Source organism: Vicugna pacos, chromosome 1, assembly GCF_048564905.1.
Source record: "Vicugna pacos chromosome 1, VicPac4, whole genome shotgun sequence".
NCBI lineage: Eukaryota > Metazoa > Chordata > Mammalia > Artiodactyla > Camelidae > Vicugna > Vicugna pacos.
Genome location: NC_132987.1, coordinates 58,799,847 through 58,817,284, shown reverse-complemented (window position 1 = coordinate 58,817,284; position 17,438 = coordinate 58,799,847). Strand labels below are relative to the sequence as shown.

At 35.2% G+C, this 17,438-nt stretch overlaps 1 long non-coding RNA gene across 2 annotated transcripts in view; it reads left to right on the top strand.

The window, feature by feature from the left end:
- LOC140696865 (uncharacterized) overlaps window positions 1–15,801 on the top strand; it is a 38,731-nt gene extending 22,930 nt beyond the window's left edge. For both annotated transcript variants that reach the window (XR_012073455.1, XR_012073454.1), the window contains 2 exons: window positions 13,618–13,799; window positions 15,599–15,801. This is a non-coding gene — a long non-coding RNA (uncharacterized lncRNA). The remainder of the gene's footprint in view (window positions 1–13,617; window positions 13,800–15,598) is intronic.
- Window positions 15,802–17,438: the final 1,637 nt, after the last annotated feature.

Sequence of the window (17,438 nt, the reverse complement as noted above, 5' to 3'; positions counted from 1 at the left end):
TCCCTGAGACAGTCATCTATTGATGGCTTTGAGCATATACTATGAAATTCTAGATCTATTATTGTAATGAGGGATTAAATGATTGTACAGGTCAATGCTAACACTCTCTATTTCTGTCTTTAGTATATACATATTTTTTTCACCTTTAAAGATCCCAGTGTACACATTTAGATATGCCAACGTACTTGAATTAAAAAGAAGAATCCCTATTAATCAGACTTTATTTTTACTCTTGGAAACATAGTCAACTGTATAATACATTTTGACAGTAACTATGGAGTTCAATGTGCCCCCTAAAGACTTTTCTTACAGGTCGTTCATTTAATTTATATTCTACTAGAACATCTAAATTCACTATTTAAAGACCATTTCCAAGTGAATGAAAATTAGAGCTGAGAGGTATTTTGAAAACCATTATCTTGTCTACCCACCACCCAATTTCTCTAATTGGGCTCACTGGATAGCCTTTTCTAAATAGTAATCATGAAATCCCAGTAGGACATAGCATTCAGATCTCTGGGTTGGTTGAAGCTTGGCTGACCCAGTTCTGATTCAGCTGTGGCAGGTATCCTGTTTCCACTTATCCATCATCAGTAGGTCAGCAGGGCAACTCAGCTTCCTGCATCTAATTTGACCAGCAAACTAACTGGACATGTTCTCACAACAAGGGCAGACACATGAAAGACCAAGCAAAACCAAACATGTCTCTGAAGGTCTATGCACATAAATAGCATGCTTTTGCATCTATCCGTATTATCTTGGGCAAAGCAAGTCACGTGGCCAGGGCAACAGTCAAGGCACAGAGCAGTACTCTCTGTCCAGAGTGAGGCCATGGCATGGGTGTGGATGCAGGCAGGTATAAGAAATGGGGCCAGTAATTTATTCTGGGAAAATGAAAAAGTAGCTTTCCCAGTAGCACAGAGAGTATAGTGACTAGAGTATTATCTTTTTCCAAATGATCTTTTTAAAATGCACGCGTCCATGAATGTCTCAAGGAGAGGTAGCACTTAAAGACCATAAGCTACACGTAACCCTACATAGCATAGTTTTTGTTCCATTCACTTAAATTTCCTGGCCTTGGTTATCTAGGTTCAAGTCCTAACTCTCTCACTGTTATCTCTGTTTAAGATATGGGTTCTCAAACTTTAATGCACATCAGAATCATCTGATGGGCTTAAGATACAGATTGGTGGGTCTTCCTCCCAGCATCTGATTCAGTAAGTTTGGGGTAGGGCTTATGCTGATGGACTAAGTATCACACTTTGAGAAATCCTGATTTAAAAAATCCAAAAAGTGGGTCACTAATAACTATGCTAGTTGGTTTCTGGTTTAGGAGGCCCCAGGATTCCTTTCTCTTCACTTTCATGGCTTTCAGTTTTGAAGGTAAACAGTTTTCCTAACGCTATTCTATGTGTTCCATCTTCTATGCACAGACATCAGTAAATCTGAAGTGATTTTGTACTTCAGCTGACTTTGGTTGATTTACAATTGGCAGATTTCAAGCCTTTGTGAATAGCAAATAAACTTGTCTGCCTCATCAGCTAACTGAGCAAATTTAAGAAAGATTCTGCCTCCATATTAATTAAAAGCTTCCAGTAGTTAGCCATCAATCTAAATGTGATTCAATTCAGCAAATAAGTATTGAGTTCTCATTCTAAGATCCTCAGATGAATGTTCTTGGAAAAACAAGGAAGGTTAAGAAAAGGACTCTACTAATATTTACATTTATTAGTGAATTCCCTAAAGTAGCAGACATTGACTACCATAAATTATTGAAGGTGCAATGCCAAGAGAAAATTGTTCATTTCTTAAAGTGCACTTGGGGAATGGCAGAGTATGACCTGTTGAGCACAGTCACTTTCGAAAGGAAGTGTAGAAATTCAGATTGAACAGCAGGGAAATGGCAGTGACATGAATCGATCACATCTTGTTATCAACGTTGCTCAGAAAAAACAACAACAGAATCCAGGTTTACATAGGGCCCAATTCCCTTCTGAATTAACAGTGTCTAAAAAATATTTTCCATTATGATGCTTTCATCTTTTTTTTTTTGGCGTAAAATAGCTAAATCTAGTATTTAGGGACTGTAAGAGAAACAAACAGTATCCATTATGCAAGTGGATAAATCAGGTCATTGAAAAAATGTTCTCAAGGTCACAGACCAACAGGATGAGAGACTAAAATAATTGATTTTTGACTTTTTATCATCTCTAGGCTCAGAAGCTGAGCAAAATTTGTCACTGTTGTTCTTTAGTGAAAAATGAAGATTATTTAAAATACTAATGCCAAAAGATTTACTAATTAATCATGCTAATAGAAACTATTTTAGAAAGAGTCCACTTTTTTTTTTGCTGTAGCATTATTGCTTATTCATAAAGATAATCTGATATTGCTTGTTTTAGTTTTGCCTCAATGTACTGATTTATTCCTAGTGTACAAATGTTCATAGCACTCATAAATGAATGTTAAAAGTAGTAATTTCCATTTATAAGGCAAAACCATTCATAGAAAAAAACAATGATTCTTTCAGATAGTATGGAGATGGTAAACCTACACTTACATTCCAATCTTGGAATAAAAAAGGAAAGATGTACAATGATTTTATTGAAAGAAAATACGTAAAATGTAAACGATCAGAGGCTGAAAATGCATTAAAGATATTTTAATTCAATAATATTAATTTACAAATGAGAATAATAAAAGCCTACAAAGGAAGAAAAATGACTCACTCAGGATCACACTGTCAATTTGTATTTTATTTGAGACTCATTATCACAGGACTCTGCATAAATTAACAAAAAGCACTTAAACTTTCTATGTTCCCAGAACACTGCTGGATAAAAATATGAAGGAAACATTCTTTACTCTGGAACATACTCTCCAGTAGGCAAGTTAAGACACTGTACACAAATGACATTTGTGTTATAAAAAGTTAGTGTTATTCTTTGGATGAAGTATAAATGATATTCATTTACTGGGTATGGAGAACAAGGAAATCATGGGGGGAAGACTTCTGACATGCCTTAAATGTGCAACAGATTAGGGGAAAACATGTTAAGAGAAAGCATGAGCAAAACCACAGAAGCAAAACTTTAGGCATGTATTGAGAAATAAATATGTTCATATGGATTGTGCATAACAGAGTAATGGAAGATAGGCTTTAAGATAAAACAGAGGGGAGATCTTAACAAGCAGATGGAAGAGTCTGGATTTTATGAAGTCCATGTCTTACATCTTTCCATATTTCCAGTTGCTTTGGAAATTGGGCTCAATATGTCTCACTTAAATATTCAATCAGCTTATCTGCTCTTTCTTTAAATTTTAATTTCGTACTTATAACTACTTACTATCCAGTCATTTGATAAGCATTTTATGAAATGCATTGGATTAGATGATGAGAATTTAGAAATGTATAGAAGATGATGGTTCTTTTCTTTAAAGAATCTGCAGTTAAGTGAGATGGACAAAGTTGTAAGCGAATAGCTAAAATACAATTTAACAAAAGCTAAAATGTAGCTCTTTATAGGCTGCGGAGAAACTTTTTTTTTTTCTGGGAGACTTCCTAAAGAAAGGTACATGTAATTTAATTCTTGAAGAAGAAAGAGAAGTTTCCAGTTAAATACAGAGAAGGAAGGACATTCCAACACAGCATTTATAAAGTCCATGTATTAGAGATTGAGTGAAGTCAGGACATATTATTATAATGATCAAAGTATTTAAATTCTATTAGAAGAGAGTTCTAGGAACGCTGGGTCTGCCATGTCCAGAAAGACTCTTTTTTCAAAAATTAAGGTCCTGGAAGAAAAGAAATGCGCAAAGGAAACAAAAGCCAGGAGATACATACTTTCTTATTAGCGAGACCTTTGACCTCACACTCAAGTACTCTATTAAACTCTCCTTTATCACATAGAATCGTTTCTTTATCTGACCTACAGGCTGAAACAGTTTTTTTCCCCTTAAGTTCAAACCAGAATTTTAGAATTTATCACTGTAATGAGACAAAAAACCATCCCTGCTTTCACCAGTGGAACAGAAGCAGAGAACTGTAGAGGGCTAAATGGGGGTCCCTGTGCCCACAGCTTAGCACTGAACTGGCCAGCACAGCCTGCTCCTGGGCTTTTTGGGCAGAGGAGTTAGCTTCAAGCCTGTCTGGGTACAAACAAGGAAGAGAAACCCATCAGAATAGAGGGAGTCTGGTGTGCTGGGAATGTGGTTTGTTAGGGAACCAGGGCTCTTCGTACACCTACACAAGAGGTAGGAACTGAAAAGCAATATAGCTTACAGTTATCTCTGGATTTGATCTGCTCTGCATTCGTTCTGCAATGATCGGATTTGTACTCCAGAAAGAAAACTGAGGTGCCACTGAGGAGGCTGAATAGTTTTAAAACGGTAGCTATGTAATAGCTGTTTCGGTAAGGAATATTTCAAGTTTTCCACAAAGTTAGTCTGGACGCTTTTGTCAAGGGGGTTGCCTACATCTTGCACCCGGCCAGAGTGCTACAGGCGGGTGTCTCTGGGTATCATGAGCCTCTTACAACCCCATAAGTGAATGCGAGAATCCTGCATAAATTGGTATGGGGCCATCACACCACAGCTAACTTAGTGCATTACAAAAATCAAAATTGCTGCAAAATTCATCAACATTTACTATAGAGATGACTTTGTAGAAAGCCCTTAAATTTTTTCTTCCCCCTCAGCTTTACTGAATTTTAATTGACAAGTAAAATTGTAAGATATTTAAAGGGTAAAATGTGATGATGATATACATATGTGTTGTGAAAGGATTTTCTCCATGAAGTTAATTAACATGTCTATCATCTCCCATATTTATCATTTATGTGCGTGTATGAGAACATTTAGGTTCTACTCAATTAGCAAATTTCAATCACATACTACACTGTTATCAACTATGGTCACCATGATATATATTAGATACTTAGACCTTATTTATCTTATGACTGAAAGTGTGTATCCTCTGACCATCGCCAACTGCTAATGTCACTCACCACCCAGTTCCACCAGAACTGAGTCATGAGTCACTGCAGTCACTGACATACTACACCCTGAAGAGAATTCAGAGCAGAGATCAGGAATAAGGTGCTCTGTGCTCTGAGAAAACCATCAGATATTTTCAGGAGAAATCTTTAACCCAGATTCTTGCATCTTCTCATGTTTAGAAAAGCACTAAAACCATGAACAACGGATCTGTTCTTCATGACTAGCAGCAAACTTCCACAAAGGTTGTGTGCTTGAGTGCATGTACCCAATCCATAAGCATGGAACATCTTTTCACCTATTTGTGTCTTCTTCATTTTCTTTCATCAGTGTTTTATAGTATTCAATGTACAGATTTTTCATCTCCTTGATTAAATTTATTCCTAAGTATTTTATTGTTTTTGATGCCATTGTAAACAGTAAGTAGATTTGTCTGATTAATTTCTCCTTCTGATAGTTCATTATTAATGTATAGAAATGCAACTGATTTTTGTATACAGATTTTGTATCCTGCAATTTAACTGAATTTGTTTATTAGTTCTAACAGTTATCTGGTGCAGTTTTTATGATTTTCTATATATAATATTATGTCACCTGCAAACAGACAACTTTTACTTCTTTCTGATTTAGATGTATTTTATTTCTTTTTTCTTGCTTAATTGCTCTGGCTAAGACGTCCAGTACTACGTGAAATAAAAGTGGCCAAAGTGGGCATCATTGTCTTGTTTCTGATCTTAGAGGAAAAGCTTTTAGCTTTTCACCATTGAGTATTATGTTAGGTATTGGCTTGTCACATATGGACTTTATTATGGGAGGTACGTTTTCTCTAAACTTAGTTAAGTTTTTTTTTTTTTGTAATCATGAGTGGATGCTGAATTTTGTCAAATACCTTTTTCTGCATCTATTGAGCTGATCATACGATCTTATGCTAATATTTTCTTAAGGGTTTCTGTACCTATGTTCATCAGAAATAATGATCTGTAATTTTCTTTTCTTGTAGTGTCCTTCTCTGGCTTTGGTATCAAGGTAACACTGACTTCACAAAATGAGTTTGAAAGTATTCCCTTTTCCTCTATTTTTAATATTAATTCTTCCATGAATGTCTGGTAGAATTCACTAAGGAAGCCATCTGGTCCTGGATTTGTGTTTGTTAGGAGGTTTCTGATTATTGACTCAATTTCCTTACTAGTAATTGGTTTTTTTAGATTTTCTATTTCCTCTTGATTCAATCTTGCCTACCTGTTTTGATGTGGTTATTTTCTCATTCTTGATTTGTGTAGAATTTTCTCAGCTAGTTTCTTGATTTCTTTCACAGGGAATTGCTCCATGTGTAGTTATACAATCAGCAAGTCCTTGAGAGGAGAGAAATTCAGGCGACTTCTATGTTGTCATCTTGGTTGACTCCATTTGAGGGCCTTTTAAATTTAATTGACTATAATCTGATTTGTTTTTACTACTTAGCTGAATGTTTTCAGTTTGAGTGAGTTTGAAAATTAGAATAAACGTTTACTTCTTCGTTAGCTTCAGTGAAAAACTAAATGCACTTTTTTTTTTTGCCAAAAATACAAAGTATAATAAACATTTAATATAAGAGATCAGTAGAGACTATTCTTAGGGTCAATTTTATTTTACTTAATTGGGAATTTCTGCCAAGCTAAAGGAGAATAACAGACTTACTTCCCATTACAAAGAAACATGTATTCTGAATTACAAGTTTTTCTCACCATTTCTGCTTTAGCAGCAGCAATTCCTAAGTTAGATTCACTGTTTATATGGGAATTTTACTAATATATTCTCATATTTTTTAGATCATATAAACTGGTTCAGCTCTAATTTTGAGTATTCGGGATGTCTGTCATTTCACCTTATCATCTGCTTTTAATTATTTATTTTTTTGTTGAGATTTAATTCTTATATGTAACATTCACTCCTTTTTTTAAAAAAGGGCAGAAAGGAAGAAACATGTAAGAATAGTTTAGTTGTGTGAGACTTGTTTTGGAATGTTTCTGTAGTTTGTAATCAGTGTTATATAATCCAAGCTCTTGTTTCATAATGTTGGAACTACTTCAGTAGAAAAATGTGCAGTTTTCAACTAACTGGTCTTCCTTACTGTGGAAGAATAGCAGAAATATTCCTATTGAAGTATTCCATTGTAATATGCAATAAAATATTCAAATACTTATTAATCTTTGATCTGCTGATTATCTTAAATCCCATCAAATCTCATTCTTCTCCACAAAACACATCACTTTGATCCTGAATAATTAAAATTTCAAGATTCTTTTTTTTTTCCTAATTAAGACTACATCTTTGAATCTACATAAGTAAAAGGTGGGCTGTTACAGAGTGAATATTCTCTGCTAGCACAGAGATGTATACATATTTTGTAAAAGCCAATTAAGAGGAGAATATAGTCTTGGAAGATATTTTTGCAGTTATGCCATTGAATTAGAATAGAAATGAGACATGGATATTTAGATACTACAATTTATTTCAATATGTTTAATATCCATAATTTCTCTCCACATTTCCTTCTTCTCTTTGTCCCCCTCTACCACATGATTTTAACTGAATATATATCTGTGTGTGAATATATATATCTATGTGTGTAAACAGATATACATGCATTGCCTCAGTAGAAGCAATAGCTACAGTTCAAGTCCTGAGTCTGGGATTACAGTAAACATTCACACTGTTACATATCTTAAAAAATCAGGGTTCTCATTTTTTGGAAACAAATCTCAGTGCTCTCAGTTTGATAAGTTAAATGAAGACGTTCCAAATTTTGTGACCTTGCAGAGGTCAGTCGGTCTCTCTGGTACTTTTGTTACTTCATCTATAAAACTAGGAAGTATAAAGAAATCCAAACAAGATGAAGATCTATCTTCTTCCCTATCTAAAATCTATCAACAAATTATCCTGTTTACTTTTACTGTTGCTAAGCAGGGAAGTCTGTCACTTAATAAGCATTTTTAGGCTGGCATGATGCCAAGGCAATTTTGAAAATCACCAGGGTAAGGTCACAGCAAATTGGAATTTCACTGAAATTCAAGTAATTTGCTTTGAATGATGGATTATGAAGTACAAAAAAAGTACCCAATATAACAAGCTTATCTGCAGATGAATCCTAAGTTTTGAATTACTTCAGAAGAAAAAACCTTAAATCTCATGACAATAATTAATTTAGGTTACATCTGTGATACAAAAATTATCTGCTTACTTAAATCAAGTCTAACAAAAATGTATATAATGTAAAAGTTTCTTTCCATGACTGCAAAAATCTGACTGAAAGAGTTGTGTGGCTAGATCTCCCTTACCTTCTTTAAATAGATTAACACCTATAGGAAAAATAAATTTTGCCATTTTAGTCTATTGAAAACATAGTCTATGAGGAGCCTCATTTCAATGCTGATAAAACTAAAATACATTGGAAAAAATACTTATAAACTCTTTCAGTAATAAGAATTAGAAAAATTATCAATAAAATAACATTTTAATAATTAAAGTTAATAAAATGATCTCTATAGGAATAAATAAGAACACTTATTTGCTGGACTGCTAAGATATTGATAATAGAGTATAAGAATATGTCTTACTGCTATAATATCATAAATGTATGCATTTTGTTCACTTGAGTTTTTCTTTTGTTTGTTACACACCTAGAAACCTACCAAATGAGAAGTTACATTACACATTGCATTCTTTAAACTTCTGTATGTATTAGTCAAAGTCAACTTATGTAATCATGGTAGATAATTATAGCAAATTAAAAATAAAGGGTAATTACCTTGATCTGATAAAGGGAATCTCAAAAATTTCAGATAGCAGGCATCATACTAATGATGAATTATTGAAAGCTTCCCATAAGGCAATAATACCTGCTATAAGCACTACTTTTCAACTCTCTACTGGAGAGCCTAGTGTCTACAATTAGGAAAGGAAATAAAAGGCATACACATGGAAAAGGAGAAGAAAAGCTGTTGGCATTTATAAATTATATACAGCAAACATTATTTTGTATATAAGAAATCTAAACATTATACAAACTAAAAATTGATAAACGAATGTAGTAAGAAAGATTGCTGAAAACAAAGTCAATAAAGTAATTGTGTTGAAATACAGTGGCGACATTAAAATTTTTTTTAAATGAATACTGTTTAAAATACCATAAAAATACTCAGGAATTACATTTAACAAAGGATATGCAAGACTGTTACCAGAAAACTACAAAATATTATAGGCAAAAATAAAAGAAAATTTAAAGAAATGTAATGAAATACCATGTTCATGGATTGAAGGACAACATATAAAAATGTCAATTTACCACAAATTAATGTATAGATTAAAAATGCAATGTCGATAAGAAACCAAAACTCCCCAAAGTTAGTTTTTGTAGGGGATGATTAAAAACTAATTCTGAATTTATTTGGAAACACAAACAGCAAAGAAACAGAAGGCAATTTTAAAGACAAACGAATTTGGAAGATTTACATGAGTGGATATCAGTAATTATTGCAAGGCTATACTAATACTATTGTAGTGGTACAAGGATAGATAAACAGGCAAAAAGTAGAGAGTTCAAAACATACATAAATGGCCACCTAAGTTATGACAAAGGCCATATCCTTCATGCCATATGCAAGTACTAACTTATTATAGGTAAGTAACAGATATAAAAATAATATAAAATAAAGATTTTAGAAGACAACACAGGAGAATTTATTGATGAACTGAGATAGGCTACACAAAAATTGGTAGACAAAAAAAATGAATCAGACAAATTAAAATCAAGGGCAAATGTTTATTAAAAGACAACTTTAAGAAAATGAGACAGAAAGGAACAGAGTGAGAGAAATATTTGCAATACATTATCTGCGACAAAGGTCTTATATCTAGAACATATAAAGCAAAACAATGGTAAAATGGCAGACAAGCCAATAGAAAAATGGTGAGCAAAGATTTGAAAGGCATTTTACAAAAGAAGACAGACAAACAGAATGATGCTCAATATTTAGTCATAAAAGAAATTCGAATTAAAGCCAAAATGTAATACAGCTGCATAATTGCCAAAATGGATTACTTTTAAAAAGGGAACAATATTAAATTTTTGTCAGGTTATGAATAACTGGAAATCTATTTGTGCTGGAGGTCAAGACAGTTTTTATTCTTGTGCAATGAAGGGAGCTTCCTAGGTGCTTGTAATGTTGTGTGTCTTACTATGGGTCCTGATCATATATGTGTTCAGTTTACGAAAAATCAGTTGCATTTTCTACTCATCTTTCCATTTTTCTCAATTATATGTCAGTAAAAGTATAAAATAAAAAATGATCTGGTTGTATTAAGAAAATATAGCTGAAACGTCACCACAATGAGAACTTTAACTCATTCATTTTTTTTTTAAATTTTGAATTATTTATTTAGGATAAATTATTGTCAGTAAATTTCTAGATAAAAAGTTGTAAAATACTCTGCAGTTTTTAATGCAATTATTGCCAGAATGTTCCCCATAAAGAAAGCCAAATTTCTATCAATTTTACACAGTAAAAATATATGTATGGTGGTATTCCTATAGTCTGAACCATTTTGATTTTATCACATATTTTTTCCATTATTAAAAGGCATTTGTTACATTTTTAAATTTTTATTTCATTTTACTTTAAATATTGACTTAAACTATTTGCTTTCCCTTTGAAAGAATTATCTACTCATATCCTTTGATTATAAATAGACTAGGAATTCAACTCCATGTTTAAATTTCAATCTGCAGAAATATTCCTGTCTTCATCTTCAAACAGAAGGTGTACACTGCATCACACCATTACCAGGCAGTCATAAACTGAGAAAGCAATCTAATACAGACTCTGTGCTGTGTAATTATTAGTCCCTACCTGCGGAGTTTGAGTTCATTAGAGAAAACATTAGGGGGCTGCATGTGTCTTACTGAATGTATATGCAACATCTATGAACTTTAATGGGATTTACATGCACACAGTCAGGAGAGTTTCAATAGGCAAATTTTAAAATAACCATTTTCTAACTGCAGTGATACACTGCAGGTTTTCCAGTTACACGGAACTCTTGGGGACTAGATTCATTTAGCCTTTGACTTCATTTAGCACAGTGCACCCACAGGAAACCTTAATGGCATTTTAAGTGTGTTTGCTGTCGTGTATTACTGCTTACACAAACAGAACTATGCTTGCATGCTCAATTTTTTAGTCCATAATATTTTTCAGTTTTCATCATCAGACTCTGGCTTTGTGTAGTTGCTTGGATAACAGAAAAAACTTGTTTTATAATTAAAAGTTAAGTCTCAGGGTAATGGAGATTTTTTTTTTAAATCAGAATGGTTTTCTAAACATTTTTAATTAGAAATTTCACATTAAAAAAAGCATAACCCTCTTTTCTTAGCCGTGTCCTTCTCTGCCCAGATAAGTGCTAGATCTCTGGAACTGGCTATGGACTCCACCCGTAAAATCTGGGTCTCTACTACCATTAGGAATATTAATGGCAAATCTTCTTTCTCGTGTTGTGTGTTAGTTGTACAAGAAAATCATGATTGCTATGGCCCTCCTCTTACTCTCCAGTGGCTCACTTTAGCAAGAATAGTGAACTTCAATTAGTTACACAAAAAGAGGATGGTATCTACATAGGTTTATCCAGAGTTTTTTGTTTTTTGTGTTTTAGGGATTCATACCCGTTTAATTTGTTTTAAATATTTTCAAGGTTTAAAATTTGTTTAAAGCTTTTAATTCCTAGTGGGAAACATCTAAATGAATACCCTAATGGTAAACCACTGTAAACTCTTGCTGCTGCATTTGGGGCAGAGAAGTAGGGGTTCTCTTCAAAGCACCTCAGCTTTCTTCACGAGAAGGTCAGAGATACACTGGTTTGCATTACTGTGACGTCCATTAGGTAATCTAAGTCGCTTTTCCTTCAGCAAGGGCTTTAGCCAAAGTTTTAAGAAGCGTAAGTCAATGTTTCAGAGAAATAAAACTAATAGTGTTGTATGTTTAAATTTGGGGTATGAATTCAGACACAAACTTTGTAGGCATGTCAATATGAAAAGTACATCTACACTAGACAATCCTACAAACTTACAGATCAGTGATTCTCAAACATTTTAGTGTGCATCTCGATCACCAGGAGGGTTCATTAGAACATAGATTGTTGATCCCCATTCCTAAGGTTTCTGATTCATAACATCTGCCTGAGACACGGCATTTTTAACAAGTTCCCAGGTGATGGTCAGACAGGCTGGGACCTGGGACCCTATACTGCAGTGACTGTACTTGGACAGACATCTCCACAAAAACAGAATACAAAGAAACTTTAAGGGACTAAAATCACTGCAGGCAGTTGAGGCAAAGTATGAACAACAAGATACGAAAAGGCCCAAACCCAACTGCCACTACTGAGGCGGTAGGAGCAAAAGCAGGATACTGCACATGATCCTTGCACACAGCATCCCATAGATGGGCAGACGACCTAAGCAACTGTAACAGGGAAGAATAAATCCAACTCCATAAAAGATCTGTTCCTTTGGCTCTAACCTTGTGCTCTGTTTCCTGTTCTTAACCATGCTGGTTCTGCACCTTTTGTAAAAGAATGTTACCTGTAGCCTGAAATATACAAGATAGCTTATTCTCAAGGCTCTGACCTTAAAAAGTATAACGCTTTACCATTCATATAAAAATAAGAAGTTGCAGAAGAGAAAACAGCATTTGTCTTGTTGGAGGTTTGCAGGGACACCATGACATGAGCTACGTGGATAGCTGCAAGAACAAAGGATTCTGACTTCAAGAAGTTTGCAACAACCAACCCCACCCCCCTCTTTCTAGCATAAAATGAGCCTGAATTCTGACTTGAGTAAGATGGTTATCCAGACATCAGTCTGCCATCTTCTCAGCCTGCCAGCTTTCCGAATAAAGTTGTTATTCCTTGCCTTAACAACTTGTCTCTTGATTTATTGGCCTGTCATGCAGGCAGCAGAAAGATTTTGGATTCGGTACCACCACCGCTCCAGCCCTACCCACCGATCTGCCCCCTAGCCTAAGGGACCAGCCTGTCCCTGACCCTTGGGGAATGAGCAAGGACAACTTACTTGTTCTTGCTCCCTCGTGCTGCAGCACAAGTCCCAGTAAAGCCTTGCCTGAATTCTTCGTCCAGCCTCTTATCAATTTCTACTGACTAAGGAGTCCAAGGACCCTGGTCAGTAAGAATGCTGATCCTCCTGGTCTGGTTCCCTCACCCTAAGAACCACTGATACGGATAAAAGCAGTATTCCAGATAAAGCTCTGCCGCCTTTCCTCCATTCTAGAAATCCTACTAGAAGGCAGATCTGCCTACTAGAAGGCAGATCTGATTTGTTTTAAGACTAAGCTTATATCTATTTTACTTTTCAAAATTAATAATTCATGCTTGATATTTAATTGGTAACAAATTTTGGCACACCCTAAGTGTACCTGAGCACAGCGGTTGGGACCTGCTTCTGGAACGGCTGCCCCGTAGAGCAGTTTCTAGCTGCCCTCTTCCACTTGCCCTTGCTGCTGCTTTCAGTCAGTCTGTTTTCAGTCACTCTCTGACTCCTGCTCTTCTACCTCACATATTCTCCATATGCAGGATGTTTTAACGTTCCATTGTGCCTTTTTGTATGTCCTGGGACCTTCTCTGCAGTTTCTCTACTAGGTCACTGCCAAACAGAATGTCATTCAAGTTTTGATACATCCATGTGTCAGTAACCTACATCCTCTGATGCTTCCTGGCCATGGCAAGAACTTATACATCTCCAGGAAACCAGAAAGGTAGGTGTTCATCATCCCATTTTGAAGGATTTCAGTTTAGTTTAAATAGTAAAGCAAGGAAGGGTTTTCATCATGCCCTTCACAGAGGTGCCCACCCTATATAGGGTTTAAAACATTAAGTCAATCAGGCATTATAATTCCCACTGCAGATATTCAATTTAAGCTATAGTCATGACTCAGAATTATGGTATAATTAATGACATAAATTCATGCTAAAAGGTAATTGCATGCCCAGCTACTCGCTGTTTTAAATGAGAAAGCCTCAAGCACGCCACCTCAACACCATTCTGTTTTCTTTGACAACTTATTTGAATTTTTGTACATTAAGTTAATTTCAAACTACACTAAACACATTTGGGCTCTCAGAGGGTAGTCTCTAGTTTTAAACTACTTAATCCTTTATGCATTGTTTCTTTTAAAGTCATGCAGTTTTATTTACACTTAATAGAGTTTACCTTTAATTCACTTTAGGAAAGCTTTCTATGGTAACTTGCTGTTTGCTTAGCCTGGAATGGCCTTGAATATGCCACCCTTCTCCTTACTCTTTCTCTGTCTATGGGAATTGTTATATTTTGAGGCACAACTCAGGTTCCTGTCCTAATTATTATTTCTATCCTCATATTCCTTGTCTGCCTAATGGAAGCTTTTACAGAATTTGGCCTTGAGTCATTTTAAATTTTCTATTAGTACCTCTTAAGGTGCTTTGTGTCCAGAGGTGATAAATAATTTCTATTAAAATACATAATTTATTAAGTAGTTACTGAGTACTAACATGTGTTAGGCCCAGTGGAAAAGCCTGGCATTATAGGCAGAAAGAATACATGGCTCCTCTCTCAGAGGAACTCGTAGTCTGAGGGAAGACACAGACATCCATGTAAACCAAAAAGTAGAAAACAATGTTAAGAGTTTTATAATAGATGTACCTCCAGAGTGCTCTGACAGCACTGAAAATAGTATAACTCTTTAATTCTTGGAAATTAGGGAGGACTTTGCATAGGGGGTAATATATAAGTGAGTCTTAAGCTGGAAAAAATCACTGGATAGGAGATTTTTATCCAAAAGTTAATGGCATGTAAAAATCACAGAGTTGCAATGTGACATGGTAGGTGGCAGAAACAGTAAGTAGTATGTTTCCTGGAGGGTGCCATATACTGGGCAGAGTTGCAGAATATGAATTTGTACCTCCAGTCCTGGTCAAATACTTTTGCCTCTTATTCCTGTGCTTCTAAATGTTCTCTATCAAGAATGTGCACATGGTAAGAATCAAGTGGAAAACAACACCTCTACCTCAAGAAAGCACTCATCAATCCCTCATAAACCTCATTGCTTAAAACAGAGAAATCAACCAGGGTAGTTGAGATTCAAGTCACAGTCATATATTCTAGAAGTGTGACATCATTTCTCACATTCATTCACACAAGAGCCACTTCCTGAGGATCAGCAATTTGCATGATATTGGACTGGTTAACATAGAAAGTACAAACATAATGCAATCAATGTAATAGAGGAAAAGGCAGACACAAGTAGTAACACACATACTGTCTTGCACAGAGAATATGCATAGTGTGGGAGCGTGGAGCAGAGAATGATGACTCATAGCAGGGGCGATATGGGAGTGCCACAAGAGGAAGGCAGCAATGCCAGTGAATTTTACCTGCAGGGTAGCATTTGTAAAGGGGGAGGGCATCTCAGACAGAGAAATTGGAACAAAAGTAACCAGTAGGTTGTAAATACATAGTATAAGGTCAACGTCTGGAAAAACCCATCTTGATTCCGGAATCTCTTCCCTTGCCTTTCAGGGCCAAACACATTGAGAAAAACAGAGTAATAATTGCCACTGACTAATTTTGCCTCATCTGGGGAGTGATAAAATGAAGAGCCCTTGAAAAGAAGGATCACATTCAATATGGATTCATCCATAATGTTATCCAATCCCAAATTAAAGAGATTAAATAAACAGCATATCTTAAAAGAAAGAAGAAGAAACAGTCACTGTGAACTTTTTTAGAGCAGCATGTAATCTGTTCACCATTGGTGTCAAGGAGACATAAATTATGCAGACTTACCTTAATAATAATAAACGAGGGACACTATTTCAGTGCAACAGGAGCTGCTTCTGGAACTGGCTGCATCAGCATCATTAGGGCTCCAGAGAAGGCATCCTTGGATAAGCCTTGTTTGGGATGTTACTTATTTACGTCAGGCCTCCTCAGATTTGGAAGCACTCAGGCAATACGCTGACAGGTCGGATCAACAGAGTACATTGAGTAGCTGACCTTTGCTCTTCCTCGGAGTGAGCAATATTTATGAGGCTAAATTTTCTCTTAGAGTGCAAAGCCTAGTGGAGAACTGTTACTAAGGCCCTGTCACTCAATGGAAAGAACAAGGGCATGGAATCTGGAGACAGAAGGTCTGAAGTCAAGTTGTAGTTCTATCCCTTATGAGCTGTTTGTCTTTGATCGAGGTGCTCAGTCTCTCTGAGGCTGCTTTTCCCTTTGAACCTAGGGATAACCAATACCTGCTTATCTGCAGGTTTGCTGTGAGGATGATGTGAATAAAACAAAAGTGTTTTATATGATGTATATAATTGTCAATTCACATTATTATTACCCTTATAGCTGAAACTGCAGTAAAGTGAAGTGTGCTTTAACTATGTTGGAATAAACCAAGGGTCTTCTCATCTTTCTTTTTTCACTGCATGATACGATTTTCTGCCCAGAGACCTCATCAGATTTTGCTTCTATTCATGTTTCCTCTTTTTTTTTTTCTCGCTCTTAAGATTTCTTTTAAACAAAGGCCACTTAATGTGACAATTTCTAATTCTGAAGACTTGGTATTTCCTCAAACTGCGAGGCTTCTCACGTTACCCCATCTGGTATTTGATGTAAAATACACACCCCCATGTTGCACTAATTTTCTCCAGAATGTGGCTTCACAATTGTAATTAGTTCTTTCTACACAGTTTCTTCCTGCCACGGATAGTTTTTTTCTGATTAAATTATACTATGGGATTGTCTGTGTCAGAGTAACAGGCCATTGTTTCCAAGAATATACATCTTAGAAGCCTGGAGGTTTGTCTCCAGTAAAGGGTGGCAGCTCTGTTGTTGTTCTATTGTTACACCCTTTGTGGAAGCAGTGTCAAAAATGGTAGCTCACAGAGAAAAAAATGTGACAATGAATACATATATGTTCATGTATAACTGAAAAATTGTGCTCTACACTGAAATTTGACATAACATTGTAAAGTGATTATAAATCAATAAAAAAATGTTAAAAAAATGTACCCTGAGACATGATCAGGGAGACCTGTTTCTTAAGGAGAAGGCAATTAAGATTCCAAACCATTTGTTAATTATATCTAAAAATAGAACAACTGAAACTGAATATAAGTAAATTATCCAAATATTTATGCAGTGGCAACTAGAATTGTGGATTTAGTAGTCTGAAAATAAGATTTTAAAAACCTAGTAATCACACACATATATTTATATGCTATAGGTCATTGTGTAACACATAACTTAACATGTATTTTAAATTATGATTTGCTATTTATATCATAAAAAGGAGAAGATTCTGGCAATAAACATAAAACCTTAGCAATACTTGGGATGATACAGAAGACCTGGTATGCAATTTTCC